Source organism: Asparagus officinalis, chromosome 10 (genome assembly GCF_001876935.1).
Source record: "Asparagus officinalis chromosome 10, Aspof.V1, whole genome shotgun sequence".
Taxonomy (NCBI): domain Eukaryota; kingdom Viridiplantae; phylum Streptophyta; class Magnoliopsida; order Asparagales; family Asparagaceae; genus Asparagus; species Asparagus officinalis.
The window spans coordinates 10,262,776-10,275,976 of NC_033803.1; the positions used below are offsets into that span (position 1 = coordinate 10,262,776).

The 13,201-nt window shown below is 40.6% G+C and overlaps 1 pseudogene; it reads left to right on the plus strand.

Annotated features, from left to right (window-relative positions):
- LOC109826439 lies at positions 1,137 to 8,317 on the plus strand (annotated as a pseudogene).

Here is a 13,201-nt window from a genome sequence, read left to right on the forward strand (position 1 = left end):
TATATCTTTGCTAGGATATATCACCTGTTCATATTGCATATTCTTGCACATAACTCTTTGTATATCTATCTTGCAAGAATAGTTCTTTAATAAATTTTAATTGGCATAAAATCGGATTAGATTAGCATAAGACCCTAATCACCCCCTAGGGTCTAACACCTCCTAACCATACATCCTTTGCGGTTGGTAAGGTAGAACGACGCTTGTTATTAAAGTTAAGAGGATAATTTGTGTCATATTAGATGAGGATTAAACGTGAACATAGTTCTTAGTCATGCTGTTTTAGCCACTTCAATTAATAAAAGTTTACGAGAAAGGGAGCAAATGCTGCTGCTTCTCATAAGAAAGCGTGTATTCTCATGTCCTTCTCAACCCTCAATATTACGTCATCAATGTGAGGCTAGCCAAATCCAATAATTAACAAATTGATCATTCCTCATTCCACTTAGCCCTCTCCTCAAGCTTCAAACATTTCCATGCCCCTCCTCAAAACCCCAACACCATACATATATTGTCCACACGAAGGGGTATATTCTTGATGTCTCTTTTCACTGTATCAAAATTCTAAATTAAGTTTTAATGTTGAGGGTTATTACTATAAAATCTAGGCTTCAAAGCATTAATTGTTTGATAGTATTTGAACCTAGATCAGTATAATTTTGTTTTTTTAATATCTTTCCACTGCACCAAGCACTCTGAAATTGTGGCGAGTTACCTTGATTACAATCTTAGAAAATCTTAGACTCAGAGATTGAAAGAATAGTCTACCATTGATTCATATGACAAGTGGTTAAATATATATTTTTATACATGATAGGAGACTTACAGAAAAAAATACACGTCTTGTTATATTTGACAGAACAATATGTTTCCTTTAAATTTCCCACGCAAAAAAAAAAAAAAAAGTTTCCTTCAAATCTGTTATAAACGTGAAATTTCAAATCAGAATTATTCTAATACCATCTTAGTATTTCCTCCGCTACACCAAAAAATTTAAAATTACGGTAAGAATTGATCTCATTCTCCATCACATTCCCACATGTATTACCTTTTTCATCATTAATTCTACATGTCCCCTTCTCTCCTCCTATATATACACAGCCTCTCTCCTACGTTCCTCATCATCATCACCATCAACCTAATTAAAAAAAAAAGAATACAAAAAGAAAGATGATAGGATGGGGAGACATATACAAGGTGGTTCAAGCCATGGTGCCCCTCTACTTCGCCCTCTTACCTCGCTACGCCCATCCGGTGGTGCGGATCTTGGCACCCCGCAGAAGCCAAGCGGGCCCATCAACCGCCTCGTCGCCTTCTTCGCCCTCCCCTTCTTCACCTTCCACTTCACCTTGACCATCAACCCCTTCACCATGAACTTTCTCTTTCTCGCCGCTGACTCCCTCTCGAAAATCCTCATAGTTGTCATTCTCTTTCTCTACGCCAGGTTCTCCAGGCGTACTAACGGAACCGCTGACAGTAACATGGACAGGTATTGCTGGGCCATAACGGGGTATTCGCTTTTGACGATGACGAACTTGCTGGTGTGGGACGCCGTGTAGGCGATGTGTATGGGAGGTGGCGGAGGAGCTGGTGTGCAGACGCTCGGTGGTGGGCAGGGGGTTGTCTGCTGACGCTGCTGCTATTTTTTTTGAGGTCAGGAAGCGCGGCGGCCGAGGGGAGGAGCGTGGCGGCACGAGGTGTTTCGAGAAGGAGGGGGCGTGGCGGTGGTGGCGGAGGCGGCGGAGGAGGGGAAAGATGTTGAGGAGGAGGAGGAGGAGCTGAGGCCTTCCAGGCCCACGTTTTGGATGTTGATGAAGATTGTTGGGATTAAGCTCGCGCTTAATCCTAACACTTACGCTAGTGTGCTTGGTGTTTCTTGGGCTCTCATTGCTAATAGGTAGGTATACATGATTCTAATCAAATCTTTCATAGAATTTTAAGGCATTACTTGAAAAGTTTTAGGGTAAACCACACGAAAAGTGCCATAAACTATGTTTAGGATGAATTGCGGATAGCCCCCTCATCTATATATCTTCCGTACCGGAGAACACCACGTGCCGTATCCGTATCCGAGGAAATATCCGTAACCGTATCCGTTAGGATACGGATATGGTTACTCAAATCTATAATAGATAGAATATGGTTACGCATATGATTTTGTAGTGAAATATCTGTATCCGTATCCGAAAAATCCGAATACACATTAGTCATACTCTTACGATAGTTTCGATTATTAAATTATGGATTTGTGATTAATTTTGATAATCGAGATGTCCAATCTTAGCTTTTTAGCTATAATGAACATATTAAGGACATCTTTATTTATGTCACATGAACTATGTTTTTCTCAATACTATCTAGTTTTCTCATAACCGTTTTGTATCTGCATGCATATCCGCTTATATCTGCATCTATATCCGTAATCGTATCCGATTTTAACGGATATGGATATAAATTTTCCTTACCGAAATATATCTGTATCCATATCTACATCCGAGATGGGTAAGCTGATATGGATATGTTAAGTATCATATCCGAGCCGTATCTGTTAAGCCAAAAGCAGCTGTTTTTGACTAATGGCAGCCACCTACACCGAAAGCCACCGTCCAAAGAAATATGAGGCAATTTTTGTTGACAAAAGAGAAAGGTAGGAGCCGAAAGAAGAAAGGCAAGGGCAAAAGTAAAAAAAAGGGAGGAAGAAAAAAAATAAGAAGGGAGGAGCTTCTTCACCTATAAATAGGGTCCCCATCTTCCCTTATTTCACCATCCTTCTACTGCTAAGGAAACAATCCAAGGCAGTGAGAAAATGTGTAGAGAGACTAAGAGAGAGTACTAAGCCAGAGAGAACTCAGTGAGTGAAAAACAGAGAGAGAGAGTACTCAGTGAGAATATCAGAACAATATTCAGAGTGCTTGTAATTTCCCCCTTTCAGTATAAGATCTGCAGCAGCCCGTGGACGTAAGCAATTTTGTGCCGAACCACGTAAATCTTGCGTGTCCTCTTATTGCGTATTTATTCGCTTTCTCGTAAATCTGGTAATAGGGGAATCCGGGTAGTTTCCCAACAACTGGTATCAAGGCTCTGGTTGTGACGTCTGTCAATTTTCTGTAAGATTACTATTCACATGAATAGTAAATTTTGTGAATAGTGAAATTTTACCGGTGATACCGACTTGTCGACAGAGGTGTTTTAATACATGGTGGTTCGTAGAAATTATCAGAAACGATCCAGAGGAAGTCAGATTCGAGTGGGAGCGATGACTGCAGACCAAGGGAAGATGAAAATTGAGAAGTTCGATGGTGCGGACTATGGTTTTTGGAAGATGCAGATCGGAGATTATCTGTACCAAAAGAAGCTGTATCAACCTCTCTCAGGAAAGAAGCCAGATGGCATGAAGGATGAAGAGTGGGCTCTTCTCGACAGACAAGCCCTAGGAGTTATCCGATTGACGTTATCCCGCAACGTTGCTTTCAACATAGTAAAGGAAAAGACCACGGCGAGTCTTATGGCGGCTCTCTGCAGCATGTATGTTCAACATAGTAAAGGAAAAGACCACGGCGAGTCTTATGGCGGCTCTCTGCAGCATGTATGAGAAGCCCTCTGCCTCAAACAAAGTTCACTTAATGAGACGGTTGTTCAATTTACGGATGACAGAAGGCGCTTCGGCAGCTCAACATCTCAATGAACTCAATACGGTCATAACCCAGTTGAGTTCAATTGGGATTGAATTTGATGAAGAAGTACTAGCGTTGATACTTTTGTCTTCCCTACCAGAAAGCTGGAATGCTACAGTCACAGCTGTGAGTAGCTCGTCGAGAAGCAACAAGTTAAAGTTCGATGATGTTCGTGATCTGGTTCTCAGTGAGGAGATCCGACGGAGAGAGTCGGGTGAAGCTATAACCCCTTCAGTATTGCATACAGAGTCAAGGGGTAGAAATTCAACCAGAGGGAATGGATCAAAGGACAGGGGGTCCAAACCAGGAATCCCAGCAGCTCGAAAGCTATCGAGTGTTGGAAGTGTGGGAAAATTGGGCATTATAAAAATCAGTGCAAGAGTGCACAGAAGGAGTGGGAGGCAAAGGCAGATGCAAATGTTGCTTCCACTTCAGGAGGAGATGATGCATTAATATGCTCTTTGGAGAGCAAGGAGGAGTCTTGTGTGTTAGACTCTGGAGCATCGTTCCATGCTACTTCGCAGAAAGAATTCTTCGAGAGGTATGTCTCCGGAAACCTCGGAAAAGCGTATCTTGGTAATAATCAACCGTGTGCTATTGTTGGCAAAGGTGTAGTGAAAATTAAGTTGAACGGGTTAGTATGTGAGCTGAAGAATGTCAGGCACATTCCTGACCTGAGAAAGAACTTAATCTCAGTAAGCCAGCTGGCTAGTGAATGCTACACTACGACTTTCCATGGTGATGAATGGAAGATTTCAAAGACGCAATGACGATTGCTCGAGGTAAGAAAAGCGGCACCCTCTACATGACAGCAGGTTGCAGTAAGAAATAAAACTTCAAATTTGTGGCACCAGAGACTTGGCCACATAAGTGAGAAAGGGATGAAGATTATGCACAAAAAGGGAAAATTCCCAGATCTACAATCAGTGGAGATAGACATGTGCGAAGATTGCATACTTGGAAAGCAGAAGAGGGTTAGCTTTCAGACAAATGGCAGAACCCCAAAGAAGGAGAGGCTTGAGCTCATTTGCTCGGATGTTTGGGGACCAACAACCAGCTCGTCCATTGGTGGGAAATACTACTTCGTGACTTTCATCGATGATCACTCTCGGAAGGTATGTGTTTACTTTCTAAAGCATAGGTCTGAAGTGTTTGAGGTTTTCAGGAGATGGAAAGCCATGGTTGAAAATGAGACCGGTCTGAGAATAAAGAAGCTCAGAACCGACAATGGTGGTGAGTATGAAGACACCAGATTCAAGAAGTTCTGCTATGAGCACGGGATCAGAATGAAGAGAACCGTGCCTGGCACGCCTCAGCACAATGGTGTGGCTGAGCGGATGAACCGAACGTTGACAGAGAGAGCCAGAAGCATTCGAATACAGTCAGGTCTACCAAAGCAGTTCTAAGCAGAAGCAGTCATCACGTCAGCTTACTTGATCAACCGAGGTCCATCGGTTCCATTGGAGCACAAAATACCAGAAGAGGTATGGTGCAGAAAGGAGATAAAACTCTCACATCTCAAAGTTTTCGGTTGTGTAGCTGTGTATATTAGTGATCAAGGCAGGAATAAGCTTGATCAAAAGTCCAAGAAATGCATTGTCATCGGCTATGGTGAAGATGAGTTCGGCTACCGCATTTGGGACAACGAAAACAAGAAGGTGATCAGGAGCAGAGATGTGATATTCAATAAGAAGGTGATGTACAAGGATATGCACAAGACAGATGCCAGTGACATAGAGAACGAGTCAACATTTGTAGATATAGATGATGTCTCAGGTAACGTCTCGGAAGAACCCAATGCAGAAGGTCCTCAGCCAGAAGAGCCCATTGGACAGAACGGTGCGCAGGAGCCCGAAGTACCAACTCCGATATTGAGAAGATCTTCTCGGCCTCCTATGCCAAACATGAGATATATGAACTACATGTTGTTGACAGATAGAGGGGAGCCTGAAAGCTATGACGTCGAAGCTTGTCAGAGTGGAGATGCGAGCAAGTGAGAGCTTGCTATGAAAAAAGAGAAGAAATCTCTGATCTCCAACCAGACATGGGAACTAGCTGAGTTATCCATGGGGAAGAAGGCACATCAAAACAAGTGGGTGTATCGTGTGAAAAAGGAACAGGATGATTCTAGAAGATACAGAGCCCAACTAGTTGTCAAAGGGTTTCAACTGAAGATCCAAGGAAGTAAGAATCCAGCGGATATGTTGACAAAGACGGTGACTATTGATAAACTGAAGCTGTATTCAGCTTCAGTTGGCCTGCAATAGTATCAAAACCGGGGAAGAGCTGCTGCATAGATCGAGATGTGAAGACAGATTGAAATCAGTCTTCAAGTGGGAGATTGTTAAGCCAAAAGCAGCTGTTTTTGACTAATGGCAGTCATCCACACCGAAAGCCACCGCCCAAAGAAATATGAGGCAATTTTTGTTGACAAAAGAGAAAGGCAGGAGCCGAAAGAAGAAAGGCAAGGGCAAAAGTAAAAAAGGGGAGGAAGAAAAAAATAAGAAGGGAGGAGCTTCTGCACCTATAAATAGGGTCCCCCTCTTCCCTTATTTCATCATCCTTCAACTGCTAAGGAAACAATCCAAGGCAGTGAGAAAATGTGTAGAGAGGCTAAGAGAGAGTACTGAGCCAGAGAGAACTCAGTGAGTGAAAAACAGAGAGAGAGAGAGAGAGAGAGAGAGAGAGAGAGAGAGAGAGAGAGAGAGAGAGAGTACTCAGTGAGAATATCAGAGCAATATTCAGAGTGCTTGTAATTTTCCCCCTTTCAGTATAAGATCTGCAGCAGCCCGTGGACGTAGGCAATTTTGTGCCGAACCACGTAAATCTTACGTGTCCTCTTATTGCGCATTTATTCGCTTTCTCGTAAATATGGTAATAGGGGAATCCAGGTAGTTTCCCAACAGTATCCAGACCGAATGCACCCCTACGTAAGTCTATGCCTTCAATAGCAGATAACCCCCCTCAACTTAGTGTTCACTGCAATTTAGCTTTATAAGAATAGTAATTCAGGGATGTTGAAGTGTTGATAAATGAATTAGGGGAGTTAAAAGTACTGATGAAGAGGGTCATTTACAAATTACACCTATTTTTGTTATACGACCATCATAACTTATCAACAGAAAACAGCGCATACAAATCCTATCAAAATATTCTCTATTTTCGAGCGTAAACGAACATTTGAAATTCCTAAAACTGTCTCATGTAATCCATAAATGACACCAAACATCCAGTTTCATGTACAACTGCATGCTACGAAATACTGGACCAAAGGTTATTTGAATAAACTTTTAGATTTTACCTGATGGCATACATTAGAGAGTTGACATCAGTTGACAGTTTCATGACAAAAAATTTGGTGAATAGGAAAAATGAATTAATTTTTTTTTCAACTCAAGAAGTTTGATTATTTATTCCATGGCTTGAATTTTGACAGGTGGCACTTCCAGATGCCGGTTATCATGGATAATTCGATCTTAATCATGGCAAAATCAGGAACCGGAATGGCTATGTTTAGCATGGGTAAGATTACGAACACCTTGTTACACGATTTCGATTATAAAAAATTAGCAAAGTGATCACTACATTTTTACCGCAAACTATTGTTTAGTTGACAATTATAAATATCAATCTTTGTAATGTATGGCAACCGTCCACTAAATAATATGCAGTTTTCCTATTGACTACCCTAATACAATCTTTTTGCTAAAGTTTTGGTCTAACATGTCAACATGTGACATAGGGCTGTTTATGGCCCAACAAAAGAAGATAATCGCTTGTGGGCCTGGTTTGACGGCCATTGCCTTGGCTCTGAGGTTCGTTGCTGCCCCTGCTGCGATGGCCGTTGGGTCTATCGCTGTGGGCCTCCGTGGCGATGTTCTCCGAGTTGCAATCATACAGGTAAGGCAATTGTATAATCCTTGATCTTTGTCTTGAATGATGTGTTGTTGAGAAAACATGTATCAAGATAACTATAAGTTGAATTGTTAATATATCCACATCATAGTTGATAGAATGAATGTACATCACGCCAGTGATATTGATATGTTGCATATCGAACGTTCACCTAAGATTTGAATATATTAATGATATGAGATGGGAAGATTTAGATGTGCAACCCATGAGCCGACATGAAACTGGGGTGACACAAAAGCTTTGGTTTAACAAAATAATGATAACACTGACTAATCCTTGTCTTAACTTTTTTTTTACCTTCTTTTGTTTTTAATTGTGCAGGCTGCGGTACCTCAATCCGTTACCTCGTTTATATTTGCCAAGGAGTACGGTTTGCATGCTGATGTGCTGAGCACTGCGTAAGTAAATAGATACAATCTTGCAAGTTTTCAGTTCATCAAATTACTTGTGCGCTCAACTCTAATGTGTATATATTTTTTTTCTCAAATTTTTGCAGGGTAATATTTGGGACGCTGGCCTCTTTACCGATACTCGTCGTATATTATATACTCTTAGAATGCATGCATTAATTGTAAAGGAAGGAAAACTAACCTCCTTGATCACTTCAATTATCCTTTTTCTTTCTTTTTGTATTTTAACTAATTCCAAAAGGAATTTGTTGGCTGTCCTCCAATAGAAGTGTTGGAGATTTTATGGAGATTAATCTGCAGAATTAAACACTAAACGAATAACGGCACCAATGAAAAATACTACAAGCAAGCAAACACCAAGATTTAACGTGGTTCGGCAAATCGTGCCTATGTCCACGGGGCAATCCAGAGAGAAATATTCCACTATAAATCAAGAGTACAATCCCTCCAAGTTATACCTGAACTTGAGGATTAAATCACAAGAGAATGATACAGTGTTACCTCTAGGGCACCAAAACCCTAAAACCCGTCTCACCAAAAAATCTCCAACTCCAGCGGAGAAACCATCACCGTACCCTCAACGGCGTCATCGTTCTAAAGACAACAGCTTTTGAATCACTGCAATCGGACACCCGAGCTATCCGAATCTGAATTTTCTTCTTTCTCTTCTTCTCTCCTTTTCTCTCTCCTCTCGGGTACTGTAGCGTGGCGGTTACTGTAGCACCCGAAAAACTATTCATGTATAAAAATTTGATCTCAGGTCTCTCTTATATAGAATTCTTCAAACCTATTCCTATTTCAAATAGATCATCCAAATCCTCTTCTATATAGAATCATAATTCATGTAGACTTCTTATAGATAGAAATCTAATTCATGTAGACCTCCTCATGTGGGCCTTATCTTGGGCTGGACCCATAACAATCTCCCCCTCCAGCCCAAGGAGGGGATATGCCAATATTTAACTCCTCAACGGGAGTTCATGCCGGCCAATCGCCGACACAACTCGGTCTTCTCTCTGAAAACGATATTCGTTAAAAAATCTGCTGGATTTTCATCTGTGTGAATCTTCTGTAACTTTAGATCCTCTTTCTCAACAGCTTCTCTAAGCCAATGATATCTCACATCGATGTGTTTTGTCCTGGAGTGGAATGTAGAATTCTTGCTCAAATCAAAAGCACTTTGACTATCAATAAAGATTTGATAATTGTCCTGCTGCAAGCCTAACTCATGCAGAAATCTTCTCAACCAAATCATCTCCTTGCCGGCTTCTGCAGCTGCAATATATTCCATCTCTGTTGTTGATAAAGCAACACACTTCTGCAACCTGGACTGCCATGATACTGCTCCCCCTGCAAAAATGAACAACCAACCTGAGGTAGACTTCCTGTGATCGAGATCACCTGCCATATCCGCATATGAAAAACCATATAGTACTGCCTTCGAACCTCCAAAACTCAAACACAATCTGGAACTGCCTTTCAAATATTTTAAGATCCACTTTACACCTTCCCAATGAACTTTCCCTGGATTAGAAAGAAACCTGCTCACAACGCCAACTGCATGAGCTATATCTGGCCGAGTGCAAACCATGACATACATCAAATTCCCTATAGCTGAAGAGTAAGGAATATTCTTCATGTCACTCTTTAGTCGGGCAAAATTTCTTGCTAAGGGCCCGTTTGTTTGCACTGAAGTAACTGTGAAATAGCGGAAGTAGAGGAAGTAAAGGCTACTTCTCCTACTTCTAGGTAAAAATATATGTTTGTTTCTCTTGAAAATCTACTTCCGCTACTTCCTTAACTGATGACGTGGCGTCTACGTGGCATCTTCACTTCCTTGAAAATTTTTCTTCTTCAAAGACTCTGAAAAACCACCAAAGTTGATAAAAGTGGGGTCCACCGGAAAAAAACGCTACTCAAAACTATAATTAGAATTTCACCCGACTTCACACTTATCTGTATCCTCAAAACCCACCGACTATCTCCTTTCCCTTCTATCAAAATCACAACCGACTTCGCCATCTCCTTTCCCTTCTATCAAAATCCAACCGACTTCGCCCAACGACTTCGCCATCTTCGCCTGCTCCTCCTCAAACTCGCGGTTCTATTCCCCGCCGTCTTTGCGGCAAAAAATCCCCTTCCTTCTTCATCGTTCTTCATCTTGGCTTCACATAAAAGGTATGTAAAAGTTAAGAATTTGATCTTTATTGTAATTAAATTCATGAAATATTTCCATATTAGTTGTACAAATCTTTCATAAAGCTTGATTTTTTAGTAATGGTTCAATTTCTGAAGTCTTTTAGAGCACAGGGGTTTCTATCAAGGTCAATTATTTTGATTCTCCATTAATATGCATTTAACCATATTTCTGTTCAACATATTGGCTTGCTAAGAGAGTTGTTGTCCAACATGCTATTGCTATTTTAAGTCCAAAGGGTGAGGTTGTCTCTAAGGAGCTGCATTATGAGGGTGCTATCCTTGTAGGATTCTTCTCCAAGAGTGTCCAGCTCCGCATTTGCTTCATCAAATGCCTGATAATATTGTTCGGCATAAGATGCATATTCTTAACATGTCAGGGGAGTAGAAAAAATGTTTTAAGAAAAAGTGTTTTTTTTTCAAGAGTGTTGCTATTTTAAACAGATTAATCACTATGGCGTTGACCAAGCTGTAAGAAATCTTGAAATCATGATTTCTTTTAATTGTTTTATGCTATTAACATATTACACGGGTATATACTTTCATTAGGGATGTTCATGGGACAGGTCAGACTGGGTTTTCAACTAGATTATTGTGTGACTTGATTTTATTATAAATATTATGCACTAGTTTTTTGACTTGTTAATTGTATAAATTTTTTTTGCTAACATGATGTTTGCTAGAAACGTATATCATTCTTAAACTCAATAGTGAAGGTATGAACCAATATTCATAATCATACTAATGTCAGGTAACTTTTACTAAGGACAACCAACGGTGAACATTATTACTCTGGATTTTACATCATATTGTTGCGGCTGTGCTTATATATATTGATAAATATTATCCAAACAAAAAAGTAAATGAAGAGGAAGAAGTTTTACTTCCATTACTTCTAAAAATATATGAAACAAACAAAAAAAATGTTATTTCCGCTACTTTCTATTTTATAGTTTTGGAAGTTACTTCCAAAACCTACTTCTTACTTCCAATACTTCCATTATCCAAACGGGCCCTAAGCTTCAAATGTCCTGCAAGCGGAGTACTGACTGACTTAGCATCTTTCATGTTGAATCTATCAAGTAGCCGTTCAACATATTTCTCTTATGATAACCACAACTTCCTGGTTTTCCTGTCACGAATAATATCCATACCAAGAATTCGCTGTGCCGACCCAAATCCTTCATGTCAAAAGCTTTAGATAACTCATTCTTTAGCCCACCAATTATCTGACTATCCTGACCAACAATCAACATGTCGTCCACATAAAGCAAAAGGATAATGAAAGCTAGAATCTGAAATTCTCCTGAAATATACACATGAATCTGCAACTGTCCTATGGTAGCCATGACTCAGCATGAAATAATCAAATTTCTTGTACCACTGCCTGAGTGCCTGCTTCAAACCATAGAGACTCTTCTTCAACCTGCAAACTATGTGTTCTTTTCCCTGTACTTCAAAACCTTCCGGCTGCTCCATGTAGATCTCCTCCTCCAAATCACCATGAAGGAATGCAGTTTTCACATCAAGCTGCTCAATCTCGAGGTCTAAACTAGCTGCAAAACCTAAGATAACTCTAATAGACGTCATCTTCACAACCGGTGAAAAAATTTCATCAAAATCAATGCCCTTTTTCTTACCAAAGCCTTTCACCACTAATCTAGCTTTGTATTTCTGAATCTTTTTGTAGCCATCCCTTTTTAACTTGAACACCAACTTGTTCTTCAAAGCTTTTCTGTCCTTTGGCAAATCCACCAACTCATAAGTATCGTTCTTTTCAAGAGACTTCATTTCTTCTTTCATAGCCTGGAACCATCTGTCCTTGTCTTTATGAGTATGTGCCTCCTGAAAGCTTTCTGGCTCCCCCCCTCTCCTGTCAGTAAAGAATACTCTGAAAGAGGATATCTCGTGGATGGTCGATGCTCTCTAGCTGATCTCCTAAGTTGTGGCTCGACAAACTCCTGTTGCTGGTGATGCTCCCCCTGCTCGTGATTCTGATCACCGTCTCCCTGCTCTGGTATCTGACTGTCATCATCAACATCATCAACATCATCATCATGCACTTGCTTTGTATCTATAGGATGCAACTGTACTGGAGATGAAATATGTGTTATATCTGGAATCTCACTAGCTAGCAATACTTTCTGACTGCTCTGCTCTCCCGAGATCTGCAATAGTCCGATCCTCCTGAAAAATCACATCTGCTCGTCTAATCATTTGTCTCTTTTTTGGATCCCATAGTTTGTAGCCGAACTCATCTTCTCCATAACCAATGAAGATGCAAGGAACCGCTCTATCATCAAGCTTCTGTCTCTTCTCCTTTGAAATGTGTGCAAACGCCTAGCAACCAAACACCTTCAAATGAGAATAGGAAATATCTTTTCCAGACCAAACTCTCTCTGGAATATCAAAACCCAAAGGAACTGAAGGAGACATGTTGATTATGTAGCATGCAGTGTGAACAGCTTCAGCCCAGAAGCTCTTAGGTAACTTCGCCATCTTCAACATGCATCTGACTTTCTCCACAATGGTCCTGTTATACATCTCTGCAACTCCATTATGCTGCGGTGTGCCGGGCTCTGTCCTCTGATGCCGAATACCATGCTTGGAGCAATAATCTCTAAACTGAATGAAAGTGTACTCTCCTCCATTATTGGTGCGCAAACACTTCAACTTCTTTCCTGTCTGCCTCTCCACCATGGAATGAAACTGCTGGAAGACTGAAAACACCTGATCCTTTGTCCTCAATAAGAAAACCCATATCTTCCGCGATGCATCATCAATAAATGTGACAAAATACTTATTGTCACCCAAGGACTCCACCTCAATAGGACCACAAACATCAGAATAAATCAAATCCAGAATATTATCTTTTCTTTTAGAAGGCTTACTAAAAGAAACTCTATGTTCTTTGCCAAATAAATAATAATCACAAGGGGTGAGTGACGAACCTTTGACAAAGAGAATGAGAGACTTATTTGCTAATATCTGCAACCCCTTCTCGCT